The sequence below is a fragment of the Rhipicephalus sanguineus genome, chromosome 2 (assembly GCF_013339695.2).
Source record: "Rhipicephalus sanguineus isolate Rsan-2018 chromosome 2, BIME_Rsan_1.4, whole genome shotgun sequence".
Lineage (NCBI taxonomy): Eukaryota > Metazoa > Arthropoda > Arachnida > Ixodida > Ixodidae > Rhipicephalus > Rhipicephalus sanguineus.
Window position 1 is genome coordinate 71,655,945 of NC_051177.1, and position 18,683 is coordinate 71,674,627.

The window sequence follows — 18,683 nt, forward strand, 5'->3', positions numbered from 1 at the left end:
TGAATGAATGAATGAATGATGAATGAATGAATGAATGAATGAATGAATGAATGAATGAATGAATTATACTTGAAAGCATAAAAATCACATTTATGCACAAATCACGATGGCAGATAGATAAATAAGCATACAAGCCATCTTACACGAACAGTAGTGCTTAGAACAACTTCACTTCCTGCATAACTGCTGTCCCTAGATTGAGGAGTCTACAAGTTAACTATGAAATATAATTCAGGCTATCACACAAACGTAGAAGGCTATTACTGCTTGTCCAGCAATTCAGCCTTAACTAACTTATGTTCTAACTCCCCCAATTCACCAGCATTCTTCCTCGCCATGAGAAACAAACTTACTGCAAAAGCTCGTAAAACAATACCGCAGTTTGTTCATCGCTTTTCACAAAGCGTCATGTCTGCGCCCACTACGACGGAACGTCTTGTGAAGTATAAGAAGCCGTTATATCAGAGGGCTGTTATATCACGCACGTGACCGGTGTTTTCGCTGCAAGGAATGCAGCGATGGTAACATGAACGCATTGACCAATCCCTCTGAAGGGAACCGATTGTTAACTATTAAATAAGGTGCAATCACACAACGCATACACGAGCACAGCATTCATTCGCGGGAAACACAACTAAATCACTACGTATCCTCAGTCAAAATAAGAACTCATGACAGTTTTAAATAGAAAAGTGATTCTTTGACGAAATTAGGCGACATAGGGACCAATCTTTGCAATGACATGCGGATACCCTTAGATGTACGAAGGTGGTGCAAGAGGAGGAGGAGGAAAGGCAGGGAAGTGAACCAGATGCACGTCAGGTTTGCTACCCTACTTTAGCCGAATTAAGGAATAAAAAAGAGAAAGAGGAAGGAGTAAGGTGCCATCAGGGTAGGACATGTGTAATTGTACATCGTGAGCCTACAATGGATCGCTAAGCCCTAGCGGATTTAACAGCATTTGCAATGGCCGCGCCTCTGCTAGTCTGTGAAGCGTAGGTCTATGGACCGAAGATGTTTTCCTCTGACGGTGCAATGTGAAGCAGGTGATGTTTGAATAACCAAGACTCTGCGATAACGTCTCCTTTTAAGAAGTTCAGGAGCCCATCCTGTATCGGGGCGTCAGTTTCCACCCCCGGCCCCGGAAAGAAAATTTTACTTTAATTTAGTATTTCTTTGGTCCACACCAGTTGTTGAGTGAGGGAGGATTTCGGGTGAGCGCGCCCCGTGTTTTTTTTTTCCGCGACTGTGGGTTTTTTTTGGAACACCACCAGCTTCACAGGTCAATCCGTAGAAGCTTCGACTGAAAACGACTGCAGCGCAACAAAATCGGTGGCTTTCCAAAATCCCCTAATTAGCGCTCCTTCATTCTTTTCGTGAGGCATCACAAGATCACGTAACTGCCTTCCCACGCTTACCAAAACCAAATTACAAATGTTGTGATTAGACAATGCCCAATGGCGTCGCTTTGCATACCGGCTTACCCGTTTGAACGCGCAAGCTGTCACTCACCTCAAATGGCTTAAAGCGCGAAGAAATAAAATTTATTTCATTCACGTTTTAAGACTTGCATATCGTGTATTCGCAAGTAGTCGAAGCTTCAGCACACCTGTGCTATCACATCTTGGATCGCCGTGGTGTGATAGCAGCCGGCTAGCCACAAGTGTATGAGCAAAAGAAATCGACTGAATTCGATTGATGTAGCGCCTGTTTGTCTGTCTGATGAAAACAACGGGAGGTACAAAACGAAAAAAGACTATTGCCGCTTGTCGTTTCCCTTCTGTCTCGACATTTGTTTTGAGGCTACGAAGTTACATCTTGGAATACCGACTAGCCCTATCTTTAACATCCTGTTTAGCCATAACCCTCGTGTCTACGATCGAGAAATCATGCGGTTTGTGAATTTCTCAAGAGGAAGAGAGAGGGATAGAGCGGTGCAGAACTTGTAGAAATGGAGTAGCCGAGGTGATTTAAACCTCAACCTCAGCAAGCCACAGCAAGAGAACGCAACAGAAGAAATGAAAGGCCGACAGTTTAGCCAGGTTAAAAGTCCGGTCGGTCACTCCAAATTAGCAAACCAACGACCCCTTTAACCTTTAAACAAAACGTAATAACTTGTTAACGAATGACAGGCTGTGTTTCTTTTTTCACCGGCAATGGGATGTGTTTTGCGAAGGCTCTCTCCCTAATGAAGCCCAACTCCGAGAAGAAGGATTAGTCGCTTCTCAGCCGCCACCGGCCGTAGACACTTGCAGATTACTCCGGGCGGCCATCCCAAATGAGGAATCGCTCCGCGGCTGGCCAATTAGGCGAGACCGTGGAGACACTGAGCGTACTAATGACCTCCGGCTGGACACAACAGGACGAAAGAGCAGGAATAAATGCGGCCCAACAAACGCCGCTCGCGGGTCACAGTGACCTGACGGGTTGCTGCTAATGAGTCTCTGTCCACGCGCCCAGGGAGAGCACTGCGAGAAGAAAAATGGTGAAAAGACGAAGCTCCCGTCCACAGGGCTCTCGGTTCCTTCACGCTCGAACGGACAGCGGATCTCTCGGGACAAAAAAGGGCAGAGTCACGAGCTTTTTGGGGCACCAGTAGACCGTATCGTGTCAATCCTGGTTTCTCCTCCAAGATCGGCGGAAAAGGAGTCAGCTTTCAAAAAAACAGCGTTCCTTCACTCTTCCTCCATTTCCGTGTTTTTTTTTTTTTATTCGACGCTCCTCAAGTGTGCCGTTCATCGTCTTTGTTGCTGTTCTTGTTGTTTTCACTTTCACCGTGCTGCTATATTTTCCAAAAGAAACTAAGACTGCTTTAGCTGGTAAAAGGAATTGACAGAAAAAAAAACAATCAATCATTGGACAACAAGTGACATGTCTTCCACGTAATCTGCACAATACACAACTATAAGCATGCAAGAAAAATGCGAAGAAAATTGTATTACTTGCCTGGACGTAAGGATTAATCATCTTGTTTCTCTAATATATAGGGAAGTACGAAACATATATGAGTGCGCAGCCAATCCCGCTTTCATTGCTTTTTCTTTTTTTTTCAAAATAAAGTGTTGTCTTCAGAAGAGACCAGAAGAATCGCGCGCACCGCTCTGGAAGCGATCCGTAACGAAGTAGCAGCGAGAACTGCAAACAGCGACGAACGACACACCCTCAACAAGACAATTATCGCCAGGCTTTTTTCTCTACACGAGAAACTCGAGAAGGTGAAGATAGCGGCAACAACCATGCGACTCCAATCAGGCGAAACAGAAAACGCCCAAACATAGCACCCAGAGAGAGGCGAGGAACATCAACGCTTCTCACACAATCCCCGGGAGACCGACAACAGGACACAGGCCGTGCTGTATACAGAGGCACAGAACCAAACAGGGACGCGGCTGCTGAGCTCATCAGCAAAGCCGCGAAGCAATCGTGCGAGCGCTGCGAGCGGCTGCTTCCCTATTTTCCTCTCCATTCTTCGGGAAAACAGGAAGAAGGCGGCTCGGAACTCGTTTCCCAGCACCCGCTTCCCGTATGGTCCTCGCCCCCTCACACATCCCTTTCCTCCTCATCCTACCAGCACGGCTAAACGTCAAACACAATCAAGGGTCACCGGGGCGCGCAACAGCCCAAACAAGGGCAGATCTCGCTTCCAGGCGCGGGCATCATAAAACGGAAGAACAGGATAGAATGAGAGGCACAGAAGCAAGAAATAAGAGGACGTCGTTTTACTATCCCGCCAGTCTAACTGTTCATCTCGACCGTCCTGGGAACCAGCGCCTTTCACCACACGAGGCTATAGGCCATCGCAAACATCATCCAGCGCCCGCGCCGCTGCATCTGACGCGGGCCGCGGGAGACTTGATCCGTGTGCTCACAAAAGACCAATTAGCGACGTCGCTGCATGGCGCCTGTGTTTTCTCTGGGCACACAGGGAAAAAAACAAAACACGCAGTACACATTGAGCCCGGCGCGCGCCTTTCTCGCCACCCGTGGTGGTATCCGCAGGCGCGCACTAAAGGCTGCGGAACCGTGCTATATTGTGCAGCTACTGAGGCTTACAACACCTTGTTCCTTCATGCCCCCCTTGTAGTAGGCGCACTTGTTTCCGACGGCAAGCGAGAAAATTAGCAGGTAAGTACGCTTTGCTTCACTCTGAAAGTTTTCACGCGTAAACAACTTTTTTTCAGTCTTCCCGAAAACTATGCGTGACTGACAGCCGTCGCACCCACCAGGTGCAGTTTCAAGTGAGCTTTATCTCAGCTTCAGCTCAAGTTCAGGTCATGTTCAGATTAGGTTCCACTCAGGTTTACATTATGCCAAAAAATAAAAAAAAATAAATAGAAGGAAGGAAATAACACAAACTGATTTCGCTACCAAAGAACGTGGTCCTTTTTGTATGTGTGTGTGTGTCCCGTAAGCAAACGCGATCGCCTTCGTGAGAAATTGCCAAAGCAAAAGAGCCTGCGCCGTACAACAACTTACGGCAGTATCGTGTAGCAACCATACTAACGACAGAGCGCCACCTTCATCTTGCCATAGTTTATCTCGCGCAATCAAAAGAGCGCATGAAAAATTAAATACAATGTAACTGCAATTCTGCTCTTGAAACAAAATGCAACCGCTGTTACCGGAAAAAGCTTTTAGGTGGCTCAGGAGCACACCGATACGAGGGCAGAGAGCCACGCATGCACTAAGTCCAGCCAAGGACACGCACGAACGACGCAAGGAGAATGGTAGCGGACGAAGCACGCGAAAGCAAACAAGAAAGCGAAAGTCTAAATGAAATGTGCCCGCCTATGTACCTAACGCAGAAAATCGGCGATGTACAAGCTCGGGGTAAAACCAGAATGGAGGGAAAGGAAGAGGGCAGGAAGGGATACCGCGGGTAAGGAAGGGAGCCAGTGATTGTCGTGCATTGTCTAGCGCTAATGCGAAACGTTGTTTGTCGTGCTCGGGGGGGGGGGGGGGGGGCAAAGCTTTTCTTTCCTGCGCTGCCGTCGTCTTCCAGCAGAGAAAGACAGTGGGTCGCCGCTCGCTTTTGCCTTTCAGCGAAAGCAGCAGAAGGAGCGGCCTCCGCCGATCCTCTTCCTCCCACGCCGCTCACCGTGGCAAAAAGAGAGAAACAGACGGGATGAAAGAGAAATAGACGGGATGCACTGGCCTCATCAGGGCCACATTGTCTTGGCCGTCACAAAGGCAGGTGCCTGTCCACGCGCCGGAGATCCCGTCTCGTCTCCCCCTTTCTTCGACGGGAACACACGTGGAGACAAGAGCGGAGACAGGCACAACGCTTACAGGGGGAGGTCTTCGTTTATTTCGTTTTATATATATATTCCTCCTTATTTGTTGTTTTACCTTCTTTCTATCCATTTCACGACCTCATTTGCTTCATCCATTCACGCTGATGTACGCGTGTTTTGGCAGCGCTGCAGAACGAGATTCGTTAACGCCGCCTTTCATGGGAATAAAACTCTCAGTGGCCGTCTCCATTCGTGACAGAGTTGTCGCAGTCCGACAGAAAGTGCTGAAACCGGCGACGCTGTCAACTGGTAAATAACACTTCCGAAGTAAACAGGTCTCGTTCTGGAAGAACTTGCTCAGTGTATGCGGGCATGCGTTGCATTTCGCCTAATTCGCAAAGGCAGTGCCGTGCCTCGAAATGGCACTTATAAAAAGCTGAGTCGTCGTGCGTTAGAACGGGTGACACACCTGTGCGTGATTCTCGGAGGAGTGAATAAACCATTGAATACAATTTGTGCCGCAGTTCTCGGTAATACGTCGAGTGGGAACACTACAGGATCCCAACGAGCCCGTTTAATTCCAGGCCATCTTTGCAAAGGCAAAAAAAAAGAAAGATGTTTGGACACTGGCAGCACGCGTCGTTGGCGCAGAAAGCACCGAAGTCTTTTCCGCAGCATCAAAAGTGGACAGGTTTTAGCTACCTCTCGCGACAGGTGCACCTTCAAGCGCGCTCTTTACGAGTGTTATTTCTCCTCTCAGTTTCTCTCTCGATGTTTCTTTGGGCCACTCATAGAAGGCAGGGTAGCAAACCGGTGCCATGTCGTGATTAGCATCGTTACCACTTTTCTTTTAAATCTGTCTCTCTCGGCTTCCCTACCTTCGGGCTAAGTCACATTTACTTTTCTTTTGGGTTAGCTTTTTACTTCCTTCTAACCGACATACCAGTCTGGTTGCTAGCGTTGCTCATCACGCATGTTGTCAAATCGTACGGATGCTCAACGCTTGTCATTCTTCGACAACCGGTACCCGTAACGCGCATTAAGGGGCAACCTATATTCGCTTCCGCCTAATGCATCCCGTTTATGCCTCGGGAAGGCTCGCGCACGCCCCCTATCACGCTGTCATTTAACGCCGCCAGATCAGTGTCCGAGAGGGCTAATGTCGGGTCCGGATTGGCGCGTCTTTCGTAATGCATCCAATAGGCGTCACCTGCATTCGCCTCGTGCTTCGAATAGTCGGATTGCATCTGTCTTCACGGGGACGAGACGGAATAGGACTGCGCGCGTGAGGATCGTCTTGAGCGACGCTGCCACAACGTCTATAATGCGAGAGTGCTGTGATGCATTGGCGTCGCGCCGTGTACTGACTCCGGTATTTGTGCATACCCTGATGTAGTAAACATCGGTGCTAATATAGGTCCCTTCGTCGCGCCGATCATGCTTAGACACACCATCCAAGGCATTCACGTTACAGGAGCGCCAACGTCCTTCACGTATACATGGGAACCAATGCTCCGAATACTTCGCAGCGCAAGAACTGCATCTTCCGTGCTTCTCCGAGGCACGGCCGATACCGAAAAATTCCGAAGCCGAATCAACAACGCTTCTCTACTGCAGGAACAACATGTCAAACGATAACTGCCTCGGCTGGTAATCCTTTCGCTATCATGATTGCAAAGTAATTGTTGTTACGAAGCGTCCAAGTTTATTCAGAATGATTCGCGAAAGTAGACCCTTATGAACGGTCATCATTGTAATATATCAAGATGTACCCTACAGCACTAATACCTACATACCTAAAAAAGGGGGTATTGCAACTAAAGGCTAGAAATAGGGGCTCTTTGGGTACATATCTTCTGATAATGTCGTTGGTTTATATTATGTAGTTCAACTTTAACAAACAGGTGTTTACCCACTGAGCGGTCATCCTGCGCAAATAAGTTAAACAGAGAAAAAAAATCGCTCGATTCTCAATATTCCCAAGCACCCGAGGTTTTCTCGAGGCCGTTCGTTTAAGAAATTAAGGTCGTTCGTTTCTCTTCTCGAGGACATCGTCAGTAGTGCTGCCAAGTGAGGACAACAATGGTGAAGTATCATCGCATATTGAACTTCACATATTTTAATTCACCCATCGACTGTAACTATATCTCGTGGGACTATAGTGGGTACATATGTTACTGCGGTAATGCACCGTCGATACCCTAATTACACACCTTAGTTCATTAACGATTAAATAGTAAGAAGCTAAGCCGACCGTATAGATTGCACTCTAGTGATTTCCAAACTTGCCCTAAAAAAAAGTCACACATATGGTTAGATGTCTCGCATTTGTTTCCCATTAAAATGGAGCCACTGTAATGTAAAACATCGTTCAAAGTAAGAATCACCGCGCGTGACACAATCGCGCGTTCGCACGTACAGAAACACGAAATGAAACAAAAGAGACAGCACGAGAGAGAAAAGGGAAACCATAAGGGAGTCTCGAGATTCTTACATTATAGGCATCGAAGTGCGGCTTAATCTCCTGCCACCACTACTTGCAGGCGAGCCCGCGTGCACGCTTGGATTTACAACGTCTGAACACGAGCCGGAAAACGTTATACGGGCATTAACAGATCCCAAGAATAGTATGCTTTTTCCCTTCTTTCTTCGTAGCTGAGAAAAAAAAATAGGATCAACGCATTCTGACATGACGTATTAGACAATCTCGCATCGGGAAGAGAGCAAATGAGCCGCAACCAGTGGGCCGAATCCCTACTCCGAGCGGGGGAGCCTTGCTCAGCCACGTCGGAAACGCGAAAAGACGAGAAGTGAGCCCAAATTCGCCTGTTATGTTTCGTTCGCGCTGTCTTTCTCCGCAAAATGGGAACTGACATCCCCGAATAGATCATAATTTTTGTCCATCGCCATACAGAAGCTACGAGGCCTGAGGAATACATTTAAATATATTTTATTCCCATTGTTGCGTGAGACACTGACGTGCATATACCCTGTGAGTTGTAATCCTGCGAGTAGGGAATAAAGCTCGAGAGCTAGGCCATACCTCGATCATAAAGTTTGAAAAAATAAATACAAGCACTGCTATATTCAAAGGACAGAACTAGTAGGTTGAAATGAAAGCGGTCCTGGGGCCACTTTTGAATAAGGACACCTATGCAGCACCGCCAGTTTTGAAATTCCCAATCGTACCAATCAAAGCGTTGGTGTGGCTAAGAGTAGGCGGTGGGGGGTCTTCTCCGCCACCCTGCCGATGCCCATGAACACATATGTCATCATGCATCATTCCCTCGATCAGTGTCATGATACTGAGAATCTGCATAGCTTACTGTTCGCATTTTGCATGGTTCATGAGCGGCGCAGGAAATAAGCACAAAAATTGAATTATGATACAGTTTTAAATGTTTAGGAGGACCGACATTAACACTACATGAAGTTACACGCTGTTTAGGACGAAAGCAGGCACATTTGAACTCACGGCTGTTCATTCAAGAGCCGTTTGTACAAATTGCGTCACTCAAGCTTCGCCTCACATAGCGTCAGATCTGCGCATCATTATTGCGGTTACATCAGTACACCGTTACAGGGAACACGTAAGTGGAGCGTTTAAGAATAATTCTGGAAACTTGGAGTTCCCTAACGTGCCCCCAAAACACGCTACAAGAGTGTTCTTGCATTCCGTTGTCATCGAAATGCACCGGTGGACACACAACGCCATGGCCGCTAGGCAACACCGTCAGGTCTACCTGTAGGAGGGTGAATACATAGCGCAGGGTTAAACATAAACGAGAGCGAGAGGAGGCCGAATTGAAAGCGAACCTATTTAAATATCACAAAACAAAACAAAATACCTCACCAGTGCACTCAGCTCGCGTCTTTTCATCGCTAAAAAAAATCGTAGCTAAAATTCGAGGAGAAAGAAATTGAAATCTCGTTAGTATATGCGCAGAGGAACTGAAAGGACAGCAGCGAGTAAGGGTTGAAGCCGCTAAGACAGCGCTGAGCCAGGAGAGATATGTTTTTTTTTTATGCACAACGAAGTCACAAGGTAAGTACGGAGAGAGATGAGACAAGGAAACAAGAAAAAAAAGAAAAAGAAATTGTGCGGGCAAGACTAAAGGTGGATACGGGGAACTCAAAAAGGGTTAGGGAGCTGAGTTCAGGACACATGCGCCGGGAGACCATTTGCTCCCGACTGCTCCTCTTTTCAACAGCAACATCCGTACTCCGTTCGTCCGTGGCCACAAGGCACACACAAAGGGCAAAAACAAGGAAACCGCGGTTCGCTCGACAACACGGCGGCAGAGCTAATGTAGCCACCGTATGAGTTTCACTATTCATATATACCGCGGTGCACTACGCGCAGGGGAGGCGAACTCTAAAAGCCGGCGTTGGGACGACGGGACACAGAAAAACGCATTCACCGCTTCCGCGTACGTCTTTCTCCAATCTTCTCGCTTTCTTTCCCCTCACATACACGCCAACGACATTCCCTTTCTTCAATGCGACAAGAAGGAAGCAAGAGCAACGCAAGATGCAAATGCGCGCTCGTGTTTTCTTCAGACAGCGCAATCCTTGAATCATGAGGCAAGTCTTTCGTCGGGGCACGCATGCAGCCCCGTGAAAAAAGGAACTCCGTGGAACCGCAAGAAACAGTCCAGAACGCAAAGAGTCGGGGAAGAAAGGATTGAGCGCATGTTTGAAACGGGACTTTTATTCCGTGTCGTAGCGACTGGAGACGTCGCAAAAAAAAAATAAATAATGAAATGTTGCCGAAGAAGACGAAAGAAAACTGAACGCGACCGCAAAGTGTGCGTCGAGAAGAACATTCTATCCTACTGCCTTCGATACTGTACTTCCTCGCTTAAACCACTGCGTATGTTCTGAAGTTGCGTTCTTCGTTAGTTCTTGTTTTGTCGCGTTGTCTCGGGTTCGTATACATCAGAGCCGCGCGTTGAAATGCAAAGCGTAAGTTGGGCAGGTAGGCTCATTCAACGAAACTTTTTCTTCCTCGCCACTGCGGATGCAGCCTAGGAAACACTCCTAGCGTTGATACGCTAAAGAAAGAAAGAAAGAAAGAAAGAAAGAAAGAAAGAAAGAAAGAAAGAAAGAAAGAAAGAAAGAAAGAAAGAAAGAAAGAAAGAAAGAAAGAAAGAAAGAAAGAAAGAAAGAAAGAAAGAAAGAAAGAAAGAAAGAAAGAAAGAAAGAAAGAAAGAAAGAAAGAAAGAAAGAAAGAAAGAAAGAAAGAAAGAAGCAGCAGCTCGATCTATCGTGCCCGCTACGTTGTCGGCATGTAGCTTGCTGCTGACAAAAAAGCACCAAACAAAGGCATTGACACGAAAGGAAAGATAATCCAAAGTAAGAAGAAAGTGCAAGTATAAACTGTAGATGCTATCAAACAAAAAGAAACATACAGGCACGCGCATCAGCCGCACAGTCTGCGGAAGAAAGGGGTCGTCGACGTCAAATATTGGAGGTGCAACATCTCCTCTGCGGACGACAAAAGGTATACGACAAAGAAGACAACGAGACTATGATGAGAAAAGGAAAAGAGAAACTAAGAACGGTAAGAGAACAGTGAACACCAACAACGAGCGGAGACTGCGCAGCACACGGCGGCGGCGCCGCTGGTACGGCGTACGCAGCCAAGTCGTACAGAATGACAGCGCGCCCATCCGAAGCCCGCACATATCATCAAAACAATTTCCCCGCGCGGCATAAATCACGACACACCAATTCCATTTCAGCGCATATACGGCTGCGCCGGTGACGGCACCAGGTACACGCTACGCGCTGGCTTCTCTTCTTCTACGTCCCAGAATATTTATTTATTTATCCCCTTTTCGACGGGCTGGGCTCGTTACTTTCTGGAGTCTTTACAGGGACAGAGACATTCGGTGCGCCTTAAGCCAAGCTTGTTCTTTAAGGTGTGCTGCGATGCTCAAAGCTGAGAAAGGGAGATGGGGGAAAAATACTTGTATACATCGCGTTTTTTTGTTTTTTGTTTTTTTTTTTTGGTTTCGCACTCCCGTCTAGACGTGATTTTGTCGAGAAAACAGAGCCTACGTCGCTACATCTAAAGGCAAACTTTCTTTACTTGCAGAAAACACATAGAAAAAGAAAGAACCGGAAGACTAGATAAAACAAAAGGGCGTCGCGGGGTGTCGTTACAAAACGACGAGCAGCGGCGAATCGAAAACGAAAGAGGTGAGGCAAGAAGCGGACTCGGAGCTAAAATAAAAAAATACATTAATAAAAAATGAACAATAAAAGACACCCGAGTAAGAGGGGAAGCCGTTCCCTTGTAAAAGACGCGAAGAAAGAGTTCCGCAGCCAAATGGAACACCCCGTGTCGGGAGTCCCATACGTGAGGGGCGCGGGAGAGGAAGCGAAAAGCGAACACGAGAGGCTCGGCATGGAAAAGGTGAGGCAAGGCTTACGTGGTGTAGAACAAGGGCTACTAAGAAGACATCATAAAGAGGACGAGAAACTACGAGGAGAGAAAGGCAAACAAACAAATAAACAAAAGGAATCGAAACAAGACATGCCGAGAGCGTTAGCGGGATACCTCCATCGCCCCTTTTTCTCGTACCCGTTCACAACTCGTTTCGACGCCGCATCGTGGCAAAAGATGCGGCCGCGCGTGGCGCGAGAAAAATAACTCGTTCCTGTCCGTCGTCAACTCTTTCCTCGCTGCGCAAAGGGTGCCGACGCCACGGAAACATGCATCCAACTCGTCCCAATGTATACGTGAAGCCTGAGCATGTTTGCTTGAGCCCCGTTGCCACACTGCCGGCAAGGCGCACGGCAAGGAGGATCTGACGCGCGGGTTCAATCTCGTCACGTCATTGTGAGTAAAAACAAATCGAAGTAAAACCGCGAAATGACTAACGGCGAGGAGTGCGGAGGGCAAGCGAGGCGCCCCTTATAGGCACACGAACGTGACGCCGTTGTTTTGAGAAAACGTGATCCACAGAATGATGGCTGAGAGATTGAGGCGAGCGGTGGTTACATGCGAAAGCCGGAACAAAATGGGGTGCTCTTCATGACGCAGCCCCGATCGTAAAAGGGCATAAATGATGACGAATGTGGAGCACGAAAATTCATGGCAGCGCGGTACATAAGGAATAACTTATGGTGCTGTCTCCAAAAGAAAAAAAAAGTGTTTCTGTGGATGGTTGTTCAGCAATAAGGTATAGAATATTATACACGAATGCGAACTTATTTTTATCACGTGCTGAGAATCGGGCTCAAGTACAACATCAGCCATGACAACACGGTATACGTGTTCCTCAACGCAAAAAAAAAAGACAGAAAGAAAGAAACAGGAAAGCTGTGAGATCAGTAACAATATCCTTGGTGTTTCTTCCAGGGTGTGTTCCTCGGAATACGTATCTCGGAAGATGCGTGTCCTACTGCGCAAAAACCATAGGACACTGTGGCTGTGTTGAAACCTGAAAGTGGTAAGATATTAGGAGATATGTTTTGCTCGAAAAAGTTTGCTTAGAACAGGTTATCGAAAGTACGGTTGAGAGAAAGCCCGTGTTTCGGAAAAAAAAATGATATTACATAGAGAGGTAGGAAATGACTTTCTCAAACACGACAAAACTTTGAAACACGCCTATCTTGCGAGATATATCAGGAAGATTACAATCTGTCAAGAGACACGGGAAAGATAAGAGCCTCTTTAAAAGCGACAAGACTCGAGAACATGTCTTTCTTGCGCGGCGAAGCTACGCGCCGGCAGAGCGAAATAGGCTAGGCGCGACATTAAAGCGCGCAGCCGCAGATCCACAAAGCGGGCAGGCGCGCATTGAATCCCGGAGTTATTCTAGCTTAATAGTTATATACGAGCACGGAAAGTTTCGAGATCCATTTCGGGACCGCTGTAACAACCCGGGAATGGTTTATGGGTTCCCTCTCCGGGAGACGGCCATAATCGTTCCAGCGTTACTATACAGGAGAAAAGGAGGGGGGGGGGGGAGAACTCGAGCAAATTAAAAACAACACGGTCGTTCTGAGCGCGAGCACCTGAGGAACGGCGCACGGGTGGCAGTGAGCGCGCAGCGACTGCAGGCAAAAATGGGACGCTGGTAGTATGGCTTCCAATGCGACCCCGCCTCCTTTGTACTCCCTCGCCCCTCGCCCCCTCGCCCCCTCCCCCCCCTCTCCACCCCTCTCTCTTTAGAGTTATACTACCAGCCTCCAAGCAACGCATGTATCTCTGAGACTGACGACAAACGCACTACGCAGTATGGAGTGCGGTAGACATGTTTCTGAAATTACGCAAGTGGGTGAAGCAAGACCTGATATACAGTAATGGAAGTACGTTCGTGCAAAGAGCTTACTTTCTTGAGAAAGACACCTCTGATACTAGGGGGTATTCTTTGTTTCTTCTGTCTGGTGATTCTAATTATATAAGAGTGTAATGCGTTTGTGAATCATGTTCGTGAGCGGGGTCCCTACGGCCGAGGCGTATTTCACGGATCGATCTGAAATTCAAACAGATCGACGTTATATCCACACTAGCGCACGTAAAGGAGGTTGCATGTAAAGGTAATAAGAAAGCCATAAGGTTAAGGAGCATTTAAACTTCTTGTGGCATATGGATTTCTTGCAAAGAGAGAGAAACAGAGAGAAGGGAGCGAGATATGGATGGAGGGAAAGAGAGAGAAAGAAACGACGAAGCGAAGGCCGGGAAGGTTAAGAACAAAAACGGGATACATTGACGTGTAAGTTAGAGAAGACTGGTGCACGTAAGTAGTATATGGAAATGTCTTCATATTAGAATACGCGAGCCCAAATTGCATTTATCTTTTATATGTCATTTCTTCAACATAAATTCGCTCTTAAGCCTTTGGTCTGCGAAGCTAAGGCATTAGGATAGTAGTTTGCCGATAAGCGTAACTTGTTCCATTGCAGCATCAAAGACCACTTTTGGCGAAAAACATCATGAGAACTTGGCCTACGTACATCTACACGCACAAGGCAACGACAGACTTGTTTTGTTTGTTAAAGTCGGCTGTACAATGTGAGTGCTTGTGAGCTGATTAAGTGTGTTCGGTATGTTTGTCTCTTTCCTATTGTGCCTAAATTTGTTTTCTTATTTGTTCCGTGTATTATTCCCCCACTTCTCCACCCCAAATGTAGCTTAATCAACCAAGCCGGCTCTTCATTTCTCTCTCTCTGACACACATAAACACACCCGGCGCGCGTGCACACACACACACACACACACACACACACACACACACACACACACACACACACACACACACACACACACACACACACACACACACACACACACACGCGCGCGCGCGCGCGCACGCACGCACGCACGCACGCACACACACACGCACACACACACACACACACACAGCAATGAAAGGGTAAGATGAAGCACTGCATAAGTATATCACGAAATAACCCAAGAACTGAGCACGTGAGGAAACAAAGCCAGCACAAAAACTCGTTTAAAAATGCACGCGGAAGAGCTTCGGGAAGATTAGCAACCAGCTAACAAAAAAAAACAAGCAAAGAAACAAACAAATCATAGAACGTTATGATACTACACAGGAAGAATATTTATTATTATTATTATTATTATTATTATTATTATTATTATTATTATTATTATTATTATTATTATTATTATTATTATTATTATTATTACTACTACTACTGCCACTATTCATCGTCATGACAGAACGATATATTTCTATTCGTACAGCTCAGAGAAAAGCGCGAAGATGGAATGGCCTAAAACTGTTCACTTCATATTCCAATGTCCAAGCGAGGAAATGCGTCATAGAAGTGTACAACAGAAAAAAGCGGAACACAAGTCCGTTTTAACGCGAATGCCAGCGCCATCTGGCATACGGGCGTGAACAGACTTCCAAAAAGGGGAGGGGGGGCACAGGCAACGCAAGCAAGGTGATACGAGAAGAAAGAAGGAGGGAATATAATAACGTCCAGTCGAGGGCAACGCGGGGCAGGCGGAGGTCAGAGCCGATCATTCTCTAATCCAGAGAGGCCACAATGGAGCGTCCGAGGCCGGCGGCTCCAATCTCTCGGACACAGGAGCAGCGGACAGCGCGCGGATTGGAAACGCACGCCGGCTGAACAGCCGGACGGCGCAAATCCGCGTCCCACACGCCCGAAATGCGGATTAGGAACGAGACGGTCACGCTAAGGCTCAGAGGTTCAGAAATAGAAGAGAATAAGAGGTCCCGCTCCTGGCACATAGGGACGGCAGTGTCGGATTAAGACGCTGGATACCGTCACGAACTGTGCCCGATGATACAGAAGAGTGTCCCTCATGCTCTGCCGCCTTTTCTGTCCTTCATTCTCTTCTCTTCCCTCCTTACTCGAAGACAGGGAGTGATTCTCCGAGCACCTCCACCTCACCTCACGAGGTGTGCAGTATATAGCTGAGCTCGAGATGACGGCGAGGGAGTCAGAGTCGCTTGTTCCGTAAAAGCAGCAACGCTCTCTGCTCGCATTATATACCTCTTCACGGTCGACGCGTTCCCTCGCGCCTCTATAATCGAGCTGACCCACGCTCTCCAATCGTCTCGTTCCAACAGAGGTTGCACTCGGGCGTGGCGACGAAGCTGATAGCGTGTGAAGTGTACGAAACTCGAATCCAATCTGGTCAGTCTCTTCACGCGCGTACTTGAGCCGGCGCGAGAGCGGACCATGCTCATTTCTTGCAGATTTTTCAACATTTCTTTTTCTGCACTGCCCCATCTATTCTATGAACCGGCAGTTCAATTCCAGTTGTAAAGGCTCTAAATAAACGGATAATTGAATGCTACAAAGAAGAACAACCGCACTCGGTGGAGTTGTTTTTGTAAAACATTCGGCGAAAAGGAATAAGGTTTAGCCCGACTCGAACTTTATGGTATACTGCATTACTTTGAATACAGTTCTCATCAACGCCCTTTTCAGCCGACCCACCAATATAATTGTACGTCCAACGAGTATCATAAATTCTCTAAATGAAGACAATACTTCAGCACCGTGTTTCAATGCGACTGTAATGAAAACCGCTTCATCTAAATTCGTACGGCATTACCAACCAAGTAATTTAGAGCGTAAAACAGGTATGTTTGAGTCTTCTCTTTTCTCAATAAAACGGCTCTATAGTTGCCTATATGCACACCACCACGTTATGCATATAACCAGGTTTGCACTGGACACGTTAATCGTATCTTGCGCCAAGAAGTCCCTTCATATAAGTGAAATGCTCCGTATTGTCTTGATAGTCGATTTGCCCTGCGCAATATTTGCTAACAGAAGAATATCGAGTGCGTTACGAGCTGCGTATACCACAACGACCGGATGATTTAAGTTAAACACGTGAGTGCGTGGTAGCAGCCAGCGCAACGCAGCCATAGCCGCTTGGGCTAAGATTACACTCAGCTCTACAGCATAGATAATACAGCCGCTGAAATGTGGCAGCTATACGCAAACCAGGTACTGACGCGTTTGGCTGGCGCGCTGCGGTTGCGTCTGATGAAAACAGCACATTTCGTCTGTACTAAGTTGTTGCTGTTTCGTGCAAGGCTATACGTCTTCCCTGGTTTTGTTTTTGAAATACAAAGAGTCGCATAAAATGAAGAATAATACAAATAAGACCCCCGTCAACACCCCCCTCCCCCCCTCTCTCTCTACTACCCTGAGGTTGTCCTAAATATTTGCTAAATGCAAGGCCACACTACAAACACCGCCTTGTGAAGTAGCAAATCATAACGTCGATTACGTTCTCATAGGCTATTGCGTAATTTGTATTGCGTCGACCATTCCAGATCTTTGATCAGGAAAAGCTCATCAGCTTTACCTGTTATAGCACCCCTAAAGCAATTATTGACATGTATGCTGAAATACAAATATTAAGGTTCGCTGAAAGAAAACGCACGGCAATTTCAGTTACGTGGTGGGCGACGCTCGGCAAACTGAGATTCGTAACGCCGGGCGCGGCGCGCCAGGAAGTCTGGTGAAAAGCAGAAAGTTGAATGGACATGTGAACCTCAAATGATAAAAAATCACAGGGTCCCTTGTGCACGCACCTAAGACGACTCGAAGGCGAAAGCCATCTTCTTTTTCTTCTCAGTCGATGTATTAGGGAGCCTACGTAAACGGCCGGTCATTTAGGCTCCCTAGATGTACTTATCCTGCCCCGCCACCCTCCGAAAGCTTTGTGCTCCTAGCGTGCTTTCGCACTGCCTCCAAGATCGGAGGCACCTCACCTGGTTTTGCACTGCCTCCGTGATCAGCCCGCCTTTGACCAAGCTAAGATGTCATGCGATGACGGTGTAGGCTTATGCCACAGGAGCGCAGGAACGAGACGGCTGGACCTGAATTGACGCCAGCAGGGAACACGAGCCGTGGCTTCACGTGCCACTGCGAAGCGCAGTCTTTTTCTTCTCTTGAGGTCGCGCGCTCTCCGGTTTTGTTCGCCGCCCATAGCAGGGCACTACAACACATGACGTCACGCCAGAATTTGGGACGTCATGATGACGTCCCAAATTTTTGCGATCTGTGACGTCATCAGGTGATGGTGATTTTTTTTTATCACTCGTCTCCTACGCCGCCGACGCGGGACGCCAACGCCGACGGTTTAATTTCCTGTTTAGGGAGGCATTTAAGATTTTAGCCTTAATAATGCGACGCGACAAAAGCATTCTGTAACATACAACAGCGTTCTGTAAAGCTGGCTATGCGGAGTGCTTTGCTGTCTGCGGCGAAGCACAGCCAATAATAAGATGGATAAACTAGTTTTTAACGACTTTGAAAACAGGAGATGCTACATATCAGACGACTATGTGTGCAGAATAATAAGCAATAAAGTTTTACGATCCTGGCAAGAAGGCTGTTCACATTTTTTTTCAACTCTTCTACAATCACTGTACCCCACGAGCTCGGCTAAATCGGGGGAGACGAAAAATTCCTAACTCCACTTTAAGGAATTATTTTAAAGAGAAAACCTTAGATGCCTCATCAAACGCGAAAATTCACCGTCAGCGTCGGGGACGAGTGATGCAAAAAAATCATTATCACGTCATGACGTCATGTAACGTAACGCCACATGATGACGTCATCGGGTGATATCGTAGCTTAGTCAAATGTGGGCCGATAATGGAGCCAGTGCAAAACAACGTTAGGTGCGGAAAGCTTTCGGTGAGTGGCGGGGCATCGATTGAGAGGAAAAAGAAGATGGCTTTCGCAATTAGAGTTGTCTTAGGTGAATGCATAAGTTTTTATTTTAGTGCAGAGTAAGAGTTTACACCGTATGTACAGCACATACAGATCCATCTTCCAAACTTACAAATAGAGCCCGGGCTCTGTTTTTTTTCATACAGAAGTAAACTGCATACCTGACATGAATTCAGGAACGACTTACTTATGCTGAACCTCAGTGGCCTCGCACAAAACTAGTATTTGCAG